Source organism: Diceros bicornis, chromosome 28 (genome assembly GCF_020826845.1).
Source record: "Diceros bicornis minor isolate mBicDic1 chromosome 28, mDicBic1.mat.cur, whole genome shotgun sequence".
NCBI lineage: Eukaryota > Metazoa > Chordata > Mammalia > Perissodactyla > Rhinocerotidae > Diceros > Diceros bicornis.
The window spans coordinates 29,697,033-29,720,621 of NC_080767.1; the positions used below are offsets into that span (position 1 = coordinate 29,697,033).

At 38.8% G+C, this 23,589-nt stretch overlaps 1 pseudogene; it reads right to left on the reverse strand.

Moving 5' to 3' along the window:
• Positions 1-9,475: 9,475 nt before the first annotated feature.
• LOC131393703 (olfactory receptor 1L8-like) lies at positions 9,476-10,394 on the reverse strand (annotated as a pseudogene).
• Positions 10,395-23,589: the final 13,195 nt, after the last annotated feature.

Below are 23,589 nucleotides of genomic sequence, written 5' to 3' on the forward strand. Positions count from 1 at the left end.
TCAGGTGACTCATACTTGGTGTTGGGAATATTCCCACAGCCTCCTCGGATTCATGGTCATGTCTCATGGGTGTGACTCAGATTCCCCATTTGTAGGGAACTTGTGGTTGAGGAACAACGGTGAGTGGTGTGGAACAGGGTTGTGTCAATAGTGGTGAATTGTTATTATTATTATTTTTGGGGTATGGTTGGGATAGATTAATACGGGAGAAGAAGTGTTGTCAGGCAGTGGAAAGGTGTGGTTGTGGGGGGTGTGTGTGTGTGTGAGCTAGTCCAGGGGCAAGTGGTGAAGGTATATTAGAGTTTTATGTTGGTTTCTGAGGTAGTATCAGGTTCTTTTTGTTCAAGGGATGTTGATGTCAGGGGCTTATTAGTGTTGGATTTTCACTATGGAGTCAGAATAATGTTTTACATATTTTATCCATTGAGGAAGCTCTTAGAATTGTTCCATGTTCAGCTGCAACAGTGGCCCAGCAGCTCCTTCCAGTTACTTTCCACTTTTTAGGTGATGTGGAGTCATCTGTCCTCCAGGGAGTCCCTCTGGCTGGTGGGGCAGGGAGGAGAATGCAGGCTTCTCTCAATGATGGTGGGAACCATCTCCAAGAATTTGTATACATATCAATGGAGATGTAGGCATGTTCAGGAGAGGGGCTAGACTTTCTGTTAATCTATATTTTAGAATCCTGAATGTTATACTCTGAGATACCCCAGATTCATGTGAAAAAGAACAAGGCAAGTGCTTGGTTGGTTGGGTTTGTTCCCTGCACTCTTTCTTCCTTCTTCCTTGCTCTCTCCTTCTCTTCCTCACTTCCTTCCTTTTCTTTCCTTTTTATCTACTTTATCCTCTCCTAAAAAGAATGGAGTAGTTTCCAAAGATAAATACAACAACCAAGATAAAACAAATTAAAAATAGTTACGGTACAAGAAGTGACAAAAGTAAAGTGGTAGGAAGAAGATGATGGTGAGTATGAGGCGAGCGCACAAAATCAGTAGAAAGTTCTGATCCTTTGCTAAAAGATCATTTAACTCTGAGCTCACTAATAACCAAAATGAAGTGGGCAAGAAGGTCATTTATATGGTTCTCAGTATCCAAGAGATAAAACAAAATCAATTATTTAGGAGATACACTCCCGGTTCTGGCTCTACGATCTGAGAGAAATATGTCTTGTGGATTTTCATGAAGAGATTACTCTGCAGTAGAGATAAAAGCCATCTCAACAAGGTTCTTAGAGGAAACATAGAAAATTATTCTAAAAGTCCTTAGTGGAGGCATGGGGGCATCCTTCAAGTTTCAATTTAGCCCAAGTGATCCTAAGGGGCCCATAGTACTTGAAGCTATGCCACTCTCTGATGGTCTGACTTCAATGTTATGTTTTACTCTGTTTAAGGACAGTGGTTCTTAATGTAGAGACACCCCTGACTCTCTTAGAGCATTGTCAGATGGACTACAGGGGACTATGCACCTCTGACATGGCATGTACTTTTTGTATGTATGTAGAAATGAGTTTTTTTGGAGGAATGATATACATAGTTTTCATTAGATTCTACATGGATCCTTGACCTAAAATAGATGGAGCCACCTATACAGAGGACCCATGCTTAGGAAGTCTTCCATGATGTCATTTATCTCCATTAGGTTTTGATAGTTGTGTCAGTGGTGATGAGTTCCGGGTTAGCAAGTGCTCAGGGGTCACTCCTTCCGTGCCTTGTAACTGCAGAGTAATTTGCTTTCACCATCAGCCATACTGGGCTGGGACTGAGATCTGCCTGGGGGAGTTGAGGAGCCTAATGGGAACAGGGGTCTTTGCACATTTGAGTTACTGCAGTTGGCATTTTGGAACGAGACAGTGCCCCCTGCTGCTTAGGAGGTTAGCTCACCTCTGCTTGGATGTGAGCCTGGAAAATTCCCCTGGTAAGTCCAAACCTCCCATAGAAGAGGACTCTGGAATCTGCTCTAACACGATGATCAAGATCAATGAATTTCTATGCCAAAGAGCAGGGCCACCATAATTTTAGCCTGGAACTTTCCTTTTGTAGCTCTGTTTTTAAATTGCAGAAATAATATATGCTCATTGTAAAATATTCAAATAATTCGGATGTTTACTTAGCAACAGTGAAAGTCTACCCTCCCAATCCCAATAGAAATCTTCCATTTATACACAAATAAGTACACACACAAATGAAGCCGTGACATTTGTTTTGTTCTGCAACTTCTTGTCCCTACAAGATATTGTATCAGTGCATATAGACAAAACTGATATTAAAAATATTTAACTAGAATACTAATATAAATTAATTTATAAATATTAAATACATTTCCATTTAGTGTCTAACTCAACTCAACTGTATACATCAGAGGTCAGTAAACTACATATGGCCTGCTGGTAGAATCAGGTCCACTGCCTGTTTTATAATAAAGTTTTATTGGAACACAGCACAGTCAATCACTACTGTATTGTTTATGACTGCTTTTGCACCACAATGGCAGAGCTGTAGTTGTGACAGAGACTCTATGGCCTGCAAAGCATTTACTATCTCACCCTTTACAGAAAAAGTTTGCTGAACCTTGATAAATATTATAGCTTCGCTTAAAAAATCATTACAAGCTAAAGGGCAATTACTTCATCAAATTATTTAAATAATTTCCAAATAATTTGTTGATTTAAAAAGATTTTGTGGAAGTGTGAGACACATACAGAACATTATGCAAGTCACAAGAGAATTGAGTTGTCACAAAATGAAAACACCCATTTAACCACTACTGAATTCTTACCAGCCCCTCAGAAGCCCCTCCTTCTCATGTCCCCTTCTCATCATCATCCTTCTCTCCTCCCTTTCTCCTGACTTCTAACAGGTTTTCCTAGTTTGATATAAATGAAATCATATCACATGCATTCTATTGTGCATGGCCTTTTTGTTCAAGAGTATGTTTCAGAGATTTTAGTAGAGACTTTTTTTCCAGAGATTTTAGCTTTGTGTGGCTGTAACTTTCATTTTCATTGTTTTATAGTGTTCTCTTACATTGCTATATTTCAATATAACTAATGATTGTATTTTTAATGTACATTTGGATTGTTTTCAGTTTTTCGTTCTTCTGACTAATGCTTCTATAAATATTCATGTAAATGTTTGGAACACATTTGTACACCTTTGTGTTGGGCATGTATCAGTGTGTGTGTATGATATCATATTAGAGCAGACAGTGCCAAATTGTTTTTCCTTTGGGCTTGTTGCAGTTTGCCTCCCCTCAGTAGCATATGAGCTCTAGTGCTCTCTCTTCAACAACAGGTGTGGTTTTATTTTGTATTTCTCTGAGGACTAATGAGAGTAAGCCCGTTTTCATTTGTTTCCTAGTCATTTGCAAATCCTTTTTTTTGTGTAGTGCCTGTTCAAGTCCCTTGCCCCTTTTTTCCTATTGGGTGGCCTGTCTTTTTCTAAATGATTTGAGTTTTATAAAAAAATATATTATGAGTAAAATATATTCATAGCCTTGTTGTAGTTACATGTAATGCAAATAATTTCTTCCACTTTGTGGTTTGCCTTTTCATTTTCTCAGTTTCTCAGTGGTATATATATATATATATATATTTTTTTTTTGCTGAGGAAGATTGGCCCTGAGCTAACATCCGTGCCCATCTTCTTCCGTTTTATGTGGGCTGCCTGCCCCAGCATGGCTTGATAAGCAGTGTGCAGGTCGGCACCCGGGATCTGAACCTGCAAACCCCAGGCCACCATAGCAGAGCGAGCAAACTTAACCACTATGCCACCGGGCTGGCCCCAGTGGTGTCTTTTGATGAATAGAAGTTCTCAATTTTAATGTAGAGTAATTTATCAGTTTTCCCTCCTTTGTTGTCACTCCATTTTGTATCTTATTTAATAAAAAATTTCCTGTTCCTTGGTCATAAAGATAGTCTTTTATGATATTTCTAGAAAATTTGTTCTTTTACCTTTTACACACGGGTCCACAAGTGCCAATTAATTATTTTATATGGTGTGAGATAGGGGTTTCCCCCCTACATGGATATAAAAGTAACCCAGAACCACTTCTTGGAAAGACATCCTCTCACCATTGCTTGGCATGGCCTTTTTTGTCATGGCCACGCATGCATATATGTGAGGGTCTGTTTGGGTTGTCTCTATTTTACTCCTTTAGTCTATTTGACCACCTTTGAGCCAGTATCACTCTAATTTAATGATTGTCATTTTATATACTGAGCCTTGATCTTCTGTGGAATAAGTTTCCCATCTTGTTCTTCTTTTTCAAGTCAGTTTCGGCTAATCTTGGCTTTTTACCTTTCCATATAAGTTTATGAGTCAACCTACCAACTCCTCCAAAAATACGTGCTTGGGTTTTGAATGGGATTTTACTGAAACTATGGTTTAATTTGGAGAGAATAGCATCATTAAAATAGTATGTTCTAATCTGTGAAATTGTGTATATCCTTCCATCCATTTATATCTTATTAAATTTTACTCAATCATGTTTTATAATTATCTGTATGGAGAGCTTTCACATCTTCATTTGATGTGTCTTTGGGTATTTGATTTTTAATGCTAATTTAAATGAGATCTTTTTATAAATTATTCTTTTAGCTTTAGTGGAAATAAAATAGATTGTTACACATTGGTCTTGTATCCAGCAACTCTGCTAACCTCACAATAATTACAATGATTTATGTGTAAAATTTCTGGATTTAATAAATTTATAGCAATGCTATCTGTGAATAAAAGCAGTTATTTCTTCCTTTCAAATCTTTATGCCTTTTTTTGTTGCCTTACTGTATTGACTAGGAATTCCAATAGAGAAATTGTAATAGTGGGCATTCTTTTCTCACTTCAAATGTCTGGGAGAAAACATTAAAAAATTTGTCTTTGGGTGTGATATTCGCTATAGTTTTTGTAGGTACTCTTTATCAAATAAAAGAAGTTCCCTTTTGTTTTCCTAGTTTGCTAAGAGATTTTATTTTTGTTTTTTATTCATTATAAATGATGTTAAATTTCATCAAATATTATTTCTACGTTTTTTAGATAATCTTATGATTTTCTCCTTCATTCTATTAATGCATTAAAATTACATTGATTGATTTAGACTATTTAAACAATCATGGCTTATTGAAAGAAATCCTACATGCCATGATATACATTAATTTTTATATATCGTTGTATTTCATTTGCTAATGTTTTGTTTAGGATGTTCATGAGTGAGATGGGGCTCTAGCTTTCCTTTTTTGTAACAAACTTTTCAGATTTTAGTATTGCAATGCCTATTGTGCATGACCACCCATGTGGGGACTTATGTAGGGACTGACAATCACATTTGTGAGCCACAAGAGGCTTCACTCAGCACCAAATTGACATGGCTTTACAATAAGATAAATGATGGGTAAGATATCATGTACTACAACAAAACTATAGAAGTCTTGTTTTTCCTCTGTGCATCTTCCTATGTTCACAATAATTTCACACTAGAATGTGAATGGTTATGAGAGATGAGCCAGACTACCTCAGGTCAAGAATTGCACAGATCTGCAGTCCCTTTGGCTTTTATATCTTGATGATCATGTAGCCCTCTCTGGGATGTATTTCTAGCTCCTATTTTTCTGTGCAGCTGCCTCTTGTCAATTACTAGTTACCCAATAGGCAATCTTAACAAACAGGCACAGCATGCTGGTTTACTACATAGCAGGATCCTACTTTGTCTTATATCCGGTATACTCCTATACATTCTTTGACTTCCTGTTACAAGATGTGGAACCAGGAGACAAATCCTCAGATTTTCTGGAGGATGAAGAAATGTTTATAGTCCACCTGTTAACTCTTCCTTCCAGTTTACCTCTGACAGTTGTCAGTACTTCCTTGCCATATATTCCTTAGGCATTTAAGAAATAATTCTTACTACAGTAACTTCTACAATATTTGATGTACAAAAATAGACATTTCAAAACTGCACAACACTAGGACTTCTATCATGCAATTAAGAATTGGAATTCCTTCCTAATAATCAGATCAAACTAGCACTATATTCTCTCAGAAGATTTCCAATATATCTTTTTAATTTGGACTATTTCTTTCCCTCTTTTGTTTTCCACTATCACCTGCATTTTTTATAGGCTTCAACAGAGACATTCAATTGCATATGTCACTTTTTCCAATTACTTCCTATCTTAACTCAGACTGGGCTTCCCTGGATAGACATCTCTGAGTCAGCTATACTGCCCTCTATAGGCATGTAGCGGGAATAGGTTCTCCAGAGCTGCGACTTTGTCCATTTCTAGGAAGGAGTAGAAAGGCAAAGGATGATGGGACCATCTCCACCAGGAGGGAGTGAGGCATCACCTATGGTCAGTCTTAATTTAGCCCCACTAGGTGAAGTCACTGTCTGCTCCATTTTTCCTTTAGGAATATGCACAGTCAGGTTTAGAGGAATTTAAATAGAATTCTGAGCAGCAATGTCTCCTTGAGTTTGGACATGCAAATGTTATCCTAGACTCAAGTCAATTGGATTCAAAAGATAGAAAGAAATTTTGTGAGATGAAGATAATTTTTGTGAGATGGTAAGTAGCATCATCCCTGACCTTCTCATTCCCACCTCTGCAACTCCCAAAATTTCCAGATGTGCTCCCCTTATATTCAGATGTAGCACACATTTGCCTGGTGTTAATCTATATTGTGCACCAGTGTCAAATAGTCTCAAAAGCCTTCACTCTTTATCTCTAGGTCATCCAACTTCTTTTAAAACTGAAGCATAATTTGCATCTGCTAAAATGACTCAAATCTTAAGCGTATAGCTTTTTATTGATGATTTGTTTATTTCCTGTTGATGAACATTTGGGTTGTTTTTAGTTTGTCCTATTATGAGTAAAGCTGCTATGAATTTTTTGTACAAGTGTTTTTTTAATAGACACAGTGTAGTTGTATGTTTTATTTTATAGGAATTGTCAAACTGTTTTCTAGAGTGATTGCATAATTTTACATTCTTGCCATCAGTATATGAGAGTTTCAATTGCCCCAAATCCTACAAAAGTTTTGTATTGTCTTTTTAATTGTAGCCATTCTATTGAGCATTCAGTGGTATCACGTAGTGACATTAATTTACATTTCCCTGATAAGTAATGATGTTGAGTGTATTTTCACATGTGGTATTGGTCATTTGAGTATCTTCTTTAGTAAATGTCTGGTCAAGATTTTGTCTGCTTTTAAAAATTGAGTTGTATGCTTTTTCTTATTGATTTGTATGAGTCCTTTATATATTCTGGATATGTCTTTTGACTGATGTATGTATTGTGAATATGTTTCCCTTTTAACTTTCTTAAGGTAAGAAGTGAACAGAAGCTTTTTTTTGATGAAATTCAATTTAGTAATTTTTCTTTTGTAGTCACTCCTCTTTGTTTCGGACCAAGAACTCTTCACCCATCTCAAGGTCTCAAATACATTTTTATATACTTTTTCTGTTTTCTTCAAGAAATTCTGTAGTTTTAGCCTTCAAGTTTAGGTCTATATGCCACTTTGAATTAATTTTTGTGTGTGGCCTGGAGTAAGGGGTCAAGGTTTAATTGTTTTCTATGTGTGTATCCAGTTGTTCCAGCTGAATATATTGAAGGAGTCCTCCTTTCCCTATTAAATTACATTGGCACTTTGCCAAAAATCAAGTGACTATATAAATAAGGATATACTTCTGGGTTCTGTGTTTTGTTAAATTGACCTATTCATGTATTTTTATACAAATGCAACACTATACTAGTTATTTCAGCTTTGTATTAAGTCTTGCAATGTGGTAATGTGTGTCCTACAACTTTGTGATTTTTCTTTAAGATTGTCTTCGCTGGTCTAGGTCATTTCCATTTCCATTGAAATTTTAGAATTGGCTTGTCAGTTTCCAAGGGTAATGAACAGGCTCCTGAGCCCAGGCTCGGAGTAAAGTGGTTGGGGGCAGATCTGCCATCCCATAGCCTAAGCAGTGGAGGCATGACCACATTTGGAATAGGATTTCTATAGACAGTGGTTAAGGGGAGAAGATCACAAAGGAACATGCTAGAATGACCTCTAGTTTCTCACCAAAACATTTGATGCAGTTGGACAATGCAGAGATATCTTCAAAGTTCCAAAAGTTTTGCTACCTAGAATGCTATACCATATCAAATTATCATTCAAGTGAAAGAACCAAATAATGGTGTTTTTCAGATATGCAAACGCCTAGAAAGTTTCTCTTCAGCTGGTACCTTACAAAGAAAGTCTTTCACCATCGCATTGGTCATCTGATGTATTAATAGTTTTAAATTCCGTGAGCTATAAATATTTATTTGAACAAATTCAGACATTACAAATGTGTATAAAGTGGACATTTTCTCCCTCTCTGTGCTCCCCCTGCTATCTATTTTTACTTCAGTGACTACACACACATATATATTCATTTAATTTTTTAAACATAATGAATTCATACTTTTATACTTTGTTCCACATATTTATTATTCTACTTAATGGCTTTTCAATGAAGTAATAGATGTCCATTTGATTCTTTGAACCTACTGCATGCATATTGTTACATCTTATGTAGTCAATCATAATTAATTTATCCATTTCCTAATGATAAGATTTTAGGTTGTTTCCAACTTTTATCTGCTATAAACTAGGATTCACTGAAAAAAATATATCTCAATATTCAAGATACATTTATGATAACATTTCTATAGGTTAGAGTCCTAAGAGTGAGAGTTTCTGGAATAAAATATTAAATCACCTAGTTTTAAACATGTAACTTTAGGGATAGATGTAGGGAAGAAAAGTTCCATCATCCCTACTATGGAATGGATAACTTTCATGTTATCACTCTTGGTTCTTCTTCTTTATGACCATCAGAATTTTTTAATTAAATGGTAAAAAACAAGATGAAATTAAAAAGAAATAAAGCCACAGCAATATAATAAAAGAAAGATAGAAGGAGAAGAGAAGAGTAAAACTAAAAACTTGATTTTTAAGCAAGAAAAAAAATTTTCAATGAGAAAAATAAGGAATTATAAAAGTCCGCAAAATGAGAAAATTAGCTAAAATGTAATCTTACTCTTCCCTCTCTCACTCCATTCTTTCCCCGTTCAAATGTTTGTGAAGACATTCAACAGCTAGAAATTAAGTAATTGTTTTCAGCAATACACTGAAATGTGAAGTATTTTGGAGGATAAGTCTTAATAAAACGATAGAAATTTGTTCAGGAAATATTTGTGGGAAAAGGACTAGTTTAAAGTAGTGTTTGGAAGATGAGAAAGCAATGAATATTCATAGGAAAGAGGAGGAATAGTGAGGAAGAGTGTCATGATTTAAGCAGAGACTGGGCCAATTGGTGGGTCATCATCAATGGATGTAACTACCCACAATAGCCTTGTCTCACATGGGTTGAAAAAGCTAAGCTCCACCAGCTCTATTGTTCACCAAGAGCCATTGGAAACCAGAGTCAAGTGGAGCAGATTCCACTTGTGGGTTTGTCAAGAGGGTGCTGCCTGGGATTTCCTCTTGCCCATCAGCTTCCTCAGGTCCTGCTTCAGGTCTGTGTTTCTCAGGCTGTCGATAAAACTGTGTAGACAATTGTTGCTATGTGGTCTCTGACAGCATAGATGGACAAGGGCTGTAAATAGGCATAGAAAATGCTTCCATAAAAAAACGTTACCACAGTGAGGTGAGAATCACAGGTGGAGAAGGCTTTGCGTTTCCCAGCAGCTGAGAGAATTTTGAGAACCACGATGTGGATTCGTATATAAGAGAAAGCAATGAATAGAAAGGGGGTCACCAAAACAGCGGATCTTTCTATCATTATCAGAACTTCATTGACAAATGTGGAGGAGCAGGATAATTTCTTCAGAGGGCCGATGTCACAGAGAAAGTGATGGATAACATTGGAGTCACAGAAGGCAAGGTGATTCAGCAGAAGTGTGAAGGAGTGAGTGGAGGTGAGGAAATGAGCAGGAGAAGGCCACCAGCAGGACACAGCGGTGGTGCCTGAGGGTGGTGACATATTGGAAGGGGTCACAGATGGCTACATAGCAGTCAAAAGGCCATGCCTGCCAGAAGACAGCTGTCAGAATTACCCAAAGCATAAATAAAATACATCTGTGTTAGACACGCAGCATAGGAGATGGTCTTTAATAGGAAGTTCACTAGCATCCTGGGGACAATGGTTGTTGTGTAGCAAATGTCAGTGAAAGACAGGAAACTCAAGAAAAAATACATGGCGGTCTGGAGCTGAGGGTCAGAGCAGGTGGCCAAGATGATGAGTAGGTTCCCTGTTACAGTGACCAGGTACACGGTGAGCCAGAGGGTAAAGAGTGGCTTCTGGTCCTCAGGGTGGGGGGAGAGTCCCAGGAGGATGAACTCAGGGACACTGCTGGTTTGGTTGACTCTTTCCATTGGCTTGGGTCTAGTTATATACAAGAAGTTTTGTTATTTAACATGCTCCAATTCCATAACCCAAATCATAAGAACCCAGCAAGTCTTTGTTTTCTCTGTTTGGTCACAATTAGCTGTTGTGCAGGGACAGCTTGTCAGCCTTATGGTCCTTGATGTGGCCCTCCCTTCCCGAATCCGTGGACATCACAAGGGCCTTATATTTAAAGCTGGAGGGACAGAATGAGTTTTCTTTTAGAAACCATCAGAGGTAGAGCTCTCTGATTCAAATTCATTAGTTCCTATTCTGTGAAAAGCACTCTTGCCTTGCTTGAGGCACAGCAATAAAAGGAGCCAGATCTTTGCCTTTGGGAAGCTCACGTTCTAGTTGGAGAGATAGATCACTATCAAACAAAATATGTAATATAATGTCAGGTAGGGATAAATTTTGTGAACAAAATAAAGCAATATATAAGGGGATGGAGGTGGATGGGGTCTGGGGAGGGAGGTATTTTACATAGTGGGGGTCACAGGACACTCATTCCCTATCAAAGCAAATTTAGTTGTGTCATTCTAAAGTTTATCTTTCCACTGTCTTGGAAAAAAATTAGGGTTTGCCGAAATAACCAATAGGGAAAATCTAAGAGGAATGTTGAATCTGGTTCAACAAAATGATTTTATTTCTACTCTGAGCACAGGATGAGAGATTCACCCTCCTTAGCTCATGGCATGCTATCATCATCAGTCTGTGCAGGTCTCCCCTTTTTGGTAAATTGCTTTTCCTTTCTTTAATCCCCTGTCTTAAATAATATTTGTACAGGATGGGCATGAATTGTTGAGTGTTCAATTCATGCGTTTAAATTCATCTCTCATATATGTATCCAAAAATAACTATGAGAAACATATTAATTTTTAAAATATGTGTATATTTTTTCCATCATATTTAGTTACTTAGCGATGGACATCAAAGTGGCCTCCATTTCTTGCTACTACAAAAAATTCAGCAGTGAGAGATCCTGTATCAGCAAAGTTCTTTAAATCATTTTTTTAGAGTCAGCATATTCATCCATACTTTATGAGTGGACATATTACATAACGATTTTCAAACATTTTGAGACATTACTTATTCATATATTCTTGGTTACCATAAAAAGCTCTAGAGTGAACATACTTATATCAACAAAGTGTTTAAAATAATTTCTTTAGAGCAGCATATTCTTTCACACAATTTGAATGGGCCTATTGTGTTGGAATTTTAATGCATTTAAAAAACATCTTACATTTACATTAATGTATATATTAATATATTAAGTCATTTAACAATTAATTGCTTACATTTTAGTTGTAAATTACTAAACATCTTTAAACCTCAGTTTCCTCATGTGTAATATTGGACACAGCCACATTCTCATGAGGATTTAGTGAGATGATGCATTTAAAGCACTTAGAAGAGTCAAGATGGTGGCGTAGGCAGACGCAGAACTCACCTCTTCCTGCGGACACAGCCAATTTACAACTGCTCGTGGAAAAATAACCCCTGAGACAGAATTGAAAACTGGATAAGAGGAACTCCTGCAACAAGGGACAATCCTGATTGAGGTGGAAGAGGCAGAGGCTCCCTTCTGGAGAGAAAAAACGCCACCTTCACAAGCCACCCGGGAGCAGCCCACAGGTACGCAGCCTCCCTGAAGGTGCGGGTCCCTGAGCTGGGGAGCGCCCCTGCTGTGGGCATTTTGTGGACCCAGCACAATCGAGACCAGTGGCATAATATCTGACTTTGCCTGTTACTAAAACATTGGGGGGTACCCCCAGAAAACCTGGTTCACAAAGAAACTAAAACCAGCTCTTAAAGGGCCTGCACGCAAACTCACCTGTTTCATCAAGCATCCTAAAATCACCAGAAAGAAAGGTGCACAGTGCTGTGGTGAAAAGAGACTCACCTAATAGGCCCTGTGTGCATCTTGGTGAGAGGTGAAACCTCTCCAGGGACTGGGACATTGGCGGCAGCCATTATTGTGGCCTGGTGTGGGCGTGCTGACACAGAGGCCATTGGAGTTCTCCCTGGGGCCTGTTAGCATGGGTCTGCCCCCCCCCACTAGAGCACCGATTTAATCCAGCTCAGCCAGGGCAGGCAGCCCACCCTAGAGACTGGCCCCACCCATAAACTAGCCCTCAGGCAACTTGTGGGTCTGCACAGATTGGTGACTGGATTCTCTGCAGCTTGGCAACTAAGCCGACTTCAGTGGTGCAGGGCGTGCACAAGGAGCGGGTGGAGAGTGAGGGGCAGTGGTGGAGTGGGTGGTTCCCGCTGTGGAGAGACTGGATCCACATCGGGAGTTTGGGGCGCACACATGGGGCAGGACTGTGTTGACTGTGTGTGTGGACCTGTGGTCAGCAGGGCTTGTCAGCTGCAGAAGACTTGTGCTTCTCAAAGACCCACATAGGGCATTTGCCCTACCTTCCCAAATCTGAAACAATTGGGTGCTCCTGTGCCTGAGGCCAGCCCCACCCAGCTGCAATCCTCAGAGAGCTGACAAGAGACCTAAAGGCTGGAGGCTTATAGCAATTGTAAACCCCTGAGCCTAACAACCTGCCACGCTGGGGGCCTACTCACTTAAAAGAAATACTGCAACACAAATGTGGTATTAGAACTTGCAGCCAACTGTGCTGGGGCTCCCCAAACCTGATAAAGAGACTGAAGGGCCCACAACAACTACAAACAGTGAGCATTACAACAGCTGACCAGGAGCATAACTCGGCTACCTGGGCGCCTACAGGGAGAGCAAACAGGCCACAACAGAAGGACACACGTAGCCCACATAGGGGTCACCTCTGGAACATTGAGAACTGAGGGAAGCACACTGCAGGACTCCTAAGGCATCACTTGTATAAGGTCATCTATCCAAGAGCATGAGACGTAGCTGACCTACCTAATACACAGACACAGGCACAGGGAAAGAGGCAAAATGAGGAGGCAAAGGAATACATTCCAAGTAAGGGAACAGGAGAAAACCCCAGAAAAGGAACTAAGTGAAACAGAAATGAGCAACCTACCCGACAGAGAGTTCAAACTAAGAGTGTTAAGGATGCTCACTGATGTGGGGAGAAGAATAGATGAACTCAGTGAGACTGTCAACAAAGACATTGAAGATATAAAAAAGAACCATTCAGAAATGAAGAATACGATACTAGAAATGAAAAATTCGCTAGAGGGACTCAAAAGTAGAGTAGAGGATACAGAAGAATGGATCTGTGAGCTGGACGAAAGACTAGAAGAAATTACCCAAGGTGAACAGGTAGAAGAGAAAAGAATTAAAAAGAGTGAGGACAGTCTAAGGGACCTCTGGGACAACATCAAGCGCACTAACATCCGTGTTATAGGTGTCCTGGAAGGAGAAGAGCGAGACAAAGGGGCAGAGAATCTATTTCAAGAAATAATAGATGAAAACTTCCCTAACCTAAGGAAGGAAGCAGACATCCAGGTACAGGAAGCACAGAGAGTCCCAAACAAGATAAACCCAAAGAGGCCCACACCAAGACACATCATAATCAAAATGTGTAGAATTAAAGTTAAAGAGAGAATCCTAAAAGCTGCCAGAGAAAGACAAGTTACATACAAAGGAAACCCCATAAGGTTATCAGCTGACTTCTCAGCAGAAACCTTACAGGCTAGAAGAGAGTGGTATGATATATTTAAAGTGTTAAAAGGAAAAAAACTTACAGCCAAGAATACTCTACCCTGCAAGGTTATCATTCAAAATGGAAGGAGAGATCAAAAATTTCCCAGACAAGCAAAAATTAAAGGAGTTTGTCACCAAGAAACCCGTGCTACAAGAAATGTTAAAGGGACTGATTTAAGGGGAAAAGAGAAGACCACAAATAGGAAAAATTATCTATTTCCATGATAAGAATGTAATGGATACAAATGCACAAAAAAGAGGTTAGATATGATATAAAAAACATAAAATGAGGGAGGAGGGGAGTTAAAGAGTACAGCTTTCAGACAGAGGTCAAACTAAAGAGACAATCAATTCTGTATAGAAGGAGAAAGGAATAGTGAAGGACTACTAAAACACTGAGAGAAAAAGTTAAAAAATGGCAGTAAGTACATACTTATAAATAGCTACTTTAAACGTCAATGGAATAAATGACCCAATTAAAAGGCATAGGGTGGCTGATTGGATAAAACACCAAGACCCTTATATATGCTGCATACAAGAGACACACTTCAGACCTAAAGACACTCACAAACTGAAAGTGAAGGGATGGAAAAAGATACTCCACGCAAATGGCAATGAAAAGAAAGCTGGGGTAGCAGTACTCATATCAGACAAAACAGACTTTAAAACAAAAACTGTAAAAAGAGACAAAGAAGGGCATTACATAATGATCAAGGGAACAATCCAACAAGAGGATATAACACTTGTAAATATTTACGCACCCAATGTAGGTGCACCTAAATATATAAAGCAATTATTAACAGACATAAAAACAGAAATAGACAGTAACACAATAATCGTAGGGAACTTTAACACTCCACTTACACCAATGGATGATCATCCAAACAGAAGATCAATAAGGAAACATTGGCCTTAAATGACACACTAGAACAGATGGACCTAGTAGATATATACAGAGCATTCCATCCAAAAACCGAAGAATACACGTTCTTTTCAAATGCACATGGAACATTCTCTAGGATTGATCACATATTAGGTCACAAAACAAGTCTCCATAAATTTAAAAAGATTGAAATAATACCAAGCATCTTTTCTGACCACAACGGTATGAAACTAGAAATCAACTATAAGAAGAAAATCAGAAAGGCCACAAATACGTAGAGATTAAACAAAATGCTACTGAACAACGACTGGGCCAACGAAGGAAGCGAAGAAGTAATCAAAAAATACCTGGAGACAAATGAAAATGAAAATATGACATGCCAGAATTTATGGGATACAGCAAAAGCGGTTCTAAGAGGGAAGTTTATAGCAATACAGGCCTAGCTCAACAAGCAAGAAAAATCTCAAATAAACAGTCTAACAATGCATCTAAAGGAACTGGAAAAAGAAGAACAAACAAAGCCCGAAATCAGTAGAAGAAGGGAAATAATAAAAATCAGAGCAGAAATAAATGAAATAGAGACTAAAGAAACAATAGAAAAAGTTAATAAAACCAAGAGCTGGTTCTTTGAAAAGATCAACAAAATTGACAAACCTTTAGCTAGTCCCACGAAGAAAAAAAGAGAGAAGGCACAAATAAGTAAAATCAGAAATGAAAGAGGAGAAATTACAACAGACACCTCAGAAATACAAAAGATTATAAGAGAATACTATGAAAAGCTATATGCCAACCAATTCGACAATCTGGAAGAAATGGATAAATTCTTAGAATCATACAACCTTCCAAAACTGGATCAAGATAAAGTAGAGAATTTGAATAGACCAATCACCAGTAAGGAGATTGAAACTGTAATCAAAAACCTCCCCAAAAATAAAAGTCCAGGACCAGACGGCTTCCCTGGTGAATTCTACCAAACATTCAAAGAAGACTTAATACCTATCCTTCTCAAACTCTTTCAAAAAATTGAGGAGTGGGGGAAGCTCCCTAGCTCATTCTACGAAGCCGACATTACCCAGATACCAAAACCAGAAAAGGACAACACAAAAAGAAAACTACAGGCCAATATCACTGATGAACATCGATGCAAAAATCCTCAACAAAATACTAGCAAATTGCATACAACAATACGTTAAAAAGATTATACACCATGATCAAGTGGGATTTATTCCAGGTATGCAGGGATGGTTCAACATTTGCAAATCAATCAACGTAATACACCACATTAATAAAATGAAGAATAAAAATCACACGATCATCTCAATGGATGCAGAGAAAGCATTTGACAAGATAGAGCATCCATTTATGATAAAAACTCTGAATAAAATGGGTATTGAAGGAAAGTACCTCAACATAATAAAGGCCATATATGACAAACCCACAGCTAATATCATCCTCAATGGTGAAAAACTGAAAGCTATCCCTCTAAGAACAGGAACCAGACAAGGATGCCCACTGTCACCCCTCCTATTTAACATAGTATTGGAAGTCCTAGCCAGAGCAATCAGGCAAGAGAAAGAAATAAAAGGGATCCAAATTGGAAAGGAAGAAGTGAAACTGTCACTATTTTCAGATGCCATGATTTTATATACAGAAAACCCTAAAGAATCCACCAGAAAACTTTTAGAAGTAATAAACGAATATGGTAAAGTTGCAGGATACAAAATCAACATACAAAAATCAGTTGCATTTCTATACACTAACAACGAAGTAGCAGAACGAGAAATTAAGAATACAATCCTATTTACAATTGCAACAAAAAGAATAAAATATCTAGGACAAACTTAACCAAAGAGGTGAAAGATCTGTACACTGAAAACTATAAAACATTGCTGAAAGAACTTGAAGAAGACACAAAGAAATGGAAAGATATTCTGTATTCTTGGATTGGAAGAATTAACATAGTTAAGATGTCCATACTTCCTAAAGCAATCTATAGATTCAATGCAAACCCTCTCAAAGTTCCAACAACATTTTTCACAGAAATAGAACAAAGAATCCTAAAATTTATATGGAACAACAAAAGACCCCGAATAGGTAAAGGAATCCTGATACAAAAGAACAAAGCTGGAGGTATCACACTCCCTGATTTCAAAATATACTACAAAGCTATAGTAACAAAAATAGCATGGTACTGGCACAAAAACAGACACACAGATCAATGGAATAGAGTTGAAAACCCAGAAATAAACCCACACATCTATGGACAGCTAATCTTTGACAAAGGAGCCAAGAACATACAATGGAGAAAAGCAAGTCCCTTCAACAAATGGTGTTGGGAAAACTGGATAGCCACATGCAAAAAAATGAAAGTACACCCTTACCTTACACCATACACAAAAATTAACTCCAAATAGATTAAAGACTTGAATGTAAGACCTGAAAATATGAAACTTCTAGAAGAAAACATAGGCAGTATGCTCTTTGACATCCGTCTTAGCAACATATTTTCAAGCACCACGTCTGACCGGGCAAGAGAAACAATAGAAAAAATAAACAAATGGGACTACGTCAAACTAAAAAGCTTCTGCACAGCAAAGGAAACCATCAACAAAATGAAAAGACAACCTAACAATTGGGAGAAAATATTTGCAAACCATACATCTAATAAGGGGTTAATCTCCAAAATATATAAAGAACTCGTGCATCTCAACAACAAAACACTAACAACCCAATTAAAAAATGGGCAAAAGACATTTCTCCAAAGAAGATACACAGATGGCCAACAGACACATGAAAAGATGTTCAAAATCATTAACTATCAGGGAAATGCAAATCAAAACTACAATGAGATATCACCTCACGCCCGTCAGAATGGCTATAATTAACAAGACAGGAAACAACATGTGTTGGAGAGGATGTGGAGAGAAGGGAACTCTCATACACTGCTGGTGGGAGTGCAAACTGGTGCAGCCACTATGGAAAACAGTACGGAGATTCCTCAAAAAATCAAGGATAGAACTACCATATGATCCAGCTATTCCACTGCTGGGTATTTATCCAAAGAACTTGAAAACACCAATGCGTAAAGATACATGCACCCCTGTGTTCCTTGCAGCGTTATTCACAATAATCAAGACTTGGAAGCAACCTAAGTACCCATCAAGGGACAAATGGATGAAGAAGATGTGGTATATATACACAATGGACTACTGCTCAGCCGTAAGAAACGATGAAATCCAGCCATTTGTGACAACATGGATGGACGTTGAGGGTATTATGCAAAGTGAAATAAGTCAGAGGGAGAAGGTCAAATACAATATGATTTCCTTCATTAAGTAGTAGATAATAACAACAATAAACAAACACATAGAGACAGAGATTAGATTGATGGTTACCAGAGGGGAAGGGGGGAGGGAGGAGGGCGAAAGGGATAATTTGGCACATGTGTGTGTTGATGGGTTGTACTTAGTATTTGGGTGGTGAACATGATGTAGTTTATGCAGAAATAGAAGTATAATGATGTACACCTGAAATTTATACAATGTTATAAACCAATGTTACTGCAATAAACAAACAAACAAACAAAAAAATAAAGCACTTAGAAGAGGGAAAAGCATTTTGTAAACACTCAGGAGAAGCTGTTGATCCTCATCAATCCCAGTGTCATCTTCCCTCATCTGCTGTTCCTGGATGTTCTCAAAATCAGTTAATTCACATCTAAAATATATCCCTGACTGCCAAATTATCAGATAAATTTCATGATTTTGCAAGATTTTATAGAAGCATTATTTGTTTCTGCATTGAATGATTTGAAGGAATCAATAATTGAAGTTAATAATCATCAATATTTATTGAAAATATATTACATATCAAACCCATGATAAGGGATTATGAGGCAGGTGTTGTTATCAGGAGACTGAGGCTAAGAGAGGTAAAATGGTTTGCTCGAGGTCCCTCAGGAAGTGAATAGCAATCGGGATTTGAAGCCCAAGCTGACTTGCTCTGAAGTTCGTGTTCTCAAATCTTATGCTTCACCTGCTCATGTTTTGGTATATCCATTGTCTATCACATTCATGCGCAGATGCTGTCTTCTTTACTGATAATTTCCTACACGAACTACCCTTATATCCCCCTTAATGACAAGCCTTCTTGCCATTTGCATGGAGATGTTTTTCCATCCCTTCACTTTCAGTTTGTGAGTGTCTTTAGATCTGAAGTGTGTCTCTTTTATGCAGCATATATATGGACCTTGTTTTTATATCCATTCAGCCATTCTATGCCTTTTCACTGGAGCATTTAGTCCATTGACATTTAAAGTAGCTATTGATAAGAATAACTTATTGCTGCTTTTTTACCTTTTTTCTGGGTGTTTTAGTAGTTTTTCTCTGTTCCTTTCTTCTTTTCTTGCTCTCTTCTCTTGTTGTTTGATGGCTTTCTTTAGTATTATGTTCAGGTTCCTTTCCCTTACTTTTTTATGTATTTATTATAGGTTTCTGGTTTGTGAATTCTGGTTCATATATAATACCCTACATATATAGCAATCTATAATAAATCGATGGTCTCTTTAGTTTGAATTCTTGCTAAAATTTCTACTCTTTTACTCCCCTCCTCCCACATTTTATTTTATTTTTAGGAAGATTAGCCCTGAGTTAACATCTGTTGCCAGTCCTCCTCTTTTTGCTGAGGAAGACTGGCCCTGGGCTAACATCCGTGCCCACCTTCCTCCATTTTTTTTATGTGGGATGCCACTACAGCATGGCTTGACAAGTGGTGTGTCGGTGCACAGCTGGGATCCAAACCCCAGGCTGCCACAGGGGAGTGTGAACACTTAACCACTACATCACTGGGCTGGCCCCGCACATTTTATGCTTTTGATATCATATCTAACCTCTTTTTTAGTGCATGTTTATCAGTTACCCTCATTGTGGAAATAGAAAATTTAGGTACTTTTGTCCTTCGTATTAGCTTCATAGTTCATTGATCTGCTACCTTTATTGTATATTTCCCTTTACCAGTGATTGTATTGCTTTTTTTTTGTATAATTTTCTTATTCCTACTTGTGGTCTTCTCTTTTCTACTTAAATAAGTTCCTTTAGCATTTCTTGTAAAGCTGTTTTCTTGGTGATCTACTTGTTTGGTTTTTGCTTGTCTGGGAAACTCTTTACCTCTCCTTTCATTCTGAATGCTAACCTAGAGTATTCTTGGCTGTACGTTTTTTCCTTTCAGCATTTAAATATATCATGCCCCTCCCTTCTAGCTTGTAATTTTTCTGCTGAGAGGTCAGCTGATAGGCTTATGGGGTTTTCTTTGTATGTAACTTGTCTTTCTCTTGCAGCTTTTAGGATTCTCACTTTATCTTTAATTCTTGACATTTTAATTATAATGTGTCTTGATCTGGGCCTCTTTGGGTTTATCTTGTTTGAATCTCTCTGTGCTTCCTGTACCTGGATGACTCTTTCCTTAGGTTAGGAAAGTTTTTTTTTTTTTTAATTTTTTGTTTATTGCAGTAACATTGGTTTATAAGGTTGTATAAATTTCAGGTGTACAGCATTATACTTCTATTTCTGCATAGATTACATCATGTTCACCACCCAAATACTAATTACAACCCACCACCACACACATTTGCCAAATTATCCCTTTTGCCCTCCTCCCTCCCTAGGTTAGGAAAGTTTTCAGCTATTATTTCTTCAAAGAGATTTTCTGCCCCTTTGTCTCTCTCTTCTCCTTCTGGGACACCTATGACACAGATGTTAGTGCTCTTGATGTTGTCCCAGAGGTCCCTTAGACTGTCCTTGTCCTTTTTAATTTTTTTTTCTTTTATCTGTTCAGCTTGGGTGATTTCCTCTAGTCTTTTTTTCCAACTCACTGGTCTTTTTTTCTGTATCATCTACTCTGGTTTTGAGTCCCTCTATTGAAAATTTTATTTCCACTATTGTATTCCTTATTTTGGATTGGTTCTTTTTTGTATCTTCCATTTCTTTGTTGAAGTTCTCACTGAGTTTGTCTGTTCTTCTCCCAAGATCAGTGAGCCTCCTTATGACTCCTTGTTTGAACTCTTTCTCAGGTAGGTAGTTTATTTCTTTTTCATTTAGTTATTTTTCTGGGGTTTTATCCTCTTCACTTACTTGGAATATATTCCTTTATCTCTTCATTTTGCCTCTTTCTCTGTGATTATCTCTGTGTATTAGGTAGGTCAGCTTCATCTCCCAATCTTGGAGAGGCAGACTTATGTAAGAGATACCTTATGAGGCTAAGTAGTGTGCTTCCTTCTCATCACCAGTTTTAATGTTCCAGGAGTGTCCCCTGCGTGGGCTATGTGTGTCCTTCTGTTACGATAGGGTTACTCTTGCTGAGGTGCCTGGGGAGGCTAGGCTGTCCCCCTGGCCAGCTGGTTGTAATGCTCAGCTGCGGTTCACTGCTGTGGTCCTTTCAGTCACTTTATCAGGTGTGGGGAGCCCCACCACAGTTGGCTGCAAGGTCTAATGGCACATTCCTGTTGTAGTTTTTCTAAGGGGGTAGGCCTCCAGCATGGCTGGTTGCTAGGCTCAGGGGCTTACAATTGCTGTAGGCCTCTGGCCTGCAAGGCTGTTTTCAGCTCTCTCAGGGTTGCAGCTGAGTGGGGCCGGCCCCGCAACATGAGAGCACCCAGTTGTTTCAGGCTTCGGGTGGTGACTTGGATCCCCTATGTGGCTGTTTGAGAAGCACCAGTTTTCTGCAGCTACAGGCTCCATCACCCACAGGGCCACACACCCTGTCAACACCGTCCTGCCCTGTGCACATGCCCCAACCCACTGAAGTGGACTCGGTGTCCCCACTCCAGAGGCCCCACGCACTCCTCCAATGCAGGCTTTCCCCACACACATGCCCTGCCCCACAGAGGAGGACCCTTTCACCCAGTTGCAGAGATTCCAGTCACCCCTCCTATGCTGGTCCATAAGTTGCCTGAGAGTTTACTGTTGGTGGAGCCAGTCCCTAGGGCAGGCTGCCTGCCCTGGCTGAGCTGGTTTAAAGTGGTGCTTTAGTGGGTGTGGCAGACCCCCGGACTAACAGGCCAGGAGAAGAACTCCAATGGCATCAGCCAGTGTCTGTGTCAGCACACATGTACCAGGACACAGTAATGGCTGCCACCAATGTCTCAATCTGTGGAGAGGTCTCACCTCTCACTGAGTTGCACCCAGAGCCTATCAGGTGAGCCTCTTTTCACCAAAGGACTTTGCACCTTTCTTTCTAGTGATTTAAGGTTGCTTTCCAAAATGGGTGAATTTGTGCATGGGCTCTTTAAGAGCAGGCTTTTGTTTCCCCCTTATATCTGATAGCTTTTCTGTGGGTATTCCCCATTCTAGCTAATATCCAGCAAAGCCAGGTATTATGACACTTGTCCCGGTTGTGCCGAATCCAAAAGCTACTTATTGTGGTAATGCTTCCTGCTCAGAACCCCCAGATGTCCAGGGAAGGCTTGGTAGCTTCAGGTTGCTCCCAGCTGGCCCTGAAGTGTCACTACTAGGGAGGCTTTTTCTCTTCAGAAAAGAATTTCTGCTTCTTCCACCTCAGTCAGCACTGTCCCTTTATGTGGAGGTTCTTTCTATCCAGTTTTCAGTTCTCTCTTAGGTGTAATTGTTCCAAGAATAGTTGTAAATCCATTGTGTCTGTGGGAGGAGTTCAGTTCAGAGTCTGCCTACACCACCATCTTGACAATGTCTCCTCTAAAACTTTATTACAAAAGCAGGTAGTGGACCTGATTTGGCCGGAAGGCCATAGTTTCCTGACCCCTGATATATACAGTTTAGTTTAGTTAAACAATAAATGGAAATGTATTTTATATTTATAAATTAGTTTATATTAGTATTCTAGCAGTTAAATATTTTTAATATCAATTTTGTATATATGCACTGATATAATATTCTGTAGGGGGAAGAAGTTGCAGAACAACACAAATAGCATGGCTTCCTATGTGTATGTACTTATTTGTGTGTAAATGGAAGAGTTCTATTGTGATTGGGATGATAGACTTTCACTGTTGCTAAGCACACATGTGAATTATTTGAATATTTTACAACGAGCATGTACCCCTTCAGAAATTTAAACACAAAGTATAAACAGAAAGTTACATGCTAAAATTATGGTGGCCTTGCTATAAAGCATAGAAATTTGGTGGCCTTGATCATTGTGTTAGAGCAAAATTCAGGGTCCTCTTCTATGGGAGGCTTGGATTTACTAGGGGAACTTTCCAGGCTCACATCCAAGCAGAGGTGAGCTAACCTCCTAAGCAGCAGGGGGCACTGTCCCGCTCCAGGATGCCAACTGTAGTAACTACAATGTGCAAAGACCCCTGTTCTTGTTAGGCTCCTCAACTCCCCCCAGGCAGATCTCAGTCCTAGCCCATTATGGCTGACGGTGAAAGCAAATTGCTCCGCCCTTGCAAGACACTCCAGGAGTGACCCCTGAGCACTTGCTAATCCAGAACTCATCACCACTGACACAACTATCAAAACCTAATGGAGATAAATGACATCTTGGAGAACTTCCTAAGCATGGGTCCTCTGTATAGGTGGCTCCATCTATTTTAGGTCAAGGATCCACTTAGAATCTAATGAAAACAATGTATATCATTCCCCCTCAAAAATTCATTTCTACACACATACAAAAAGTACAT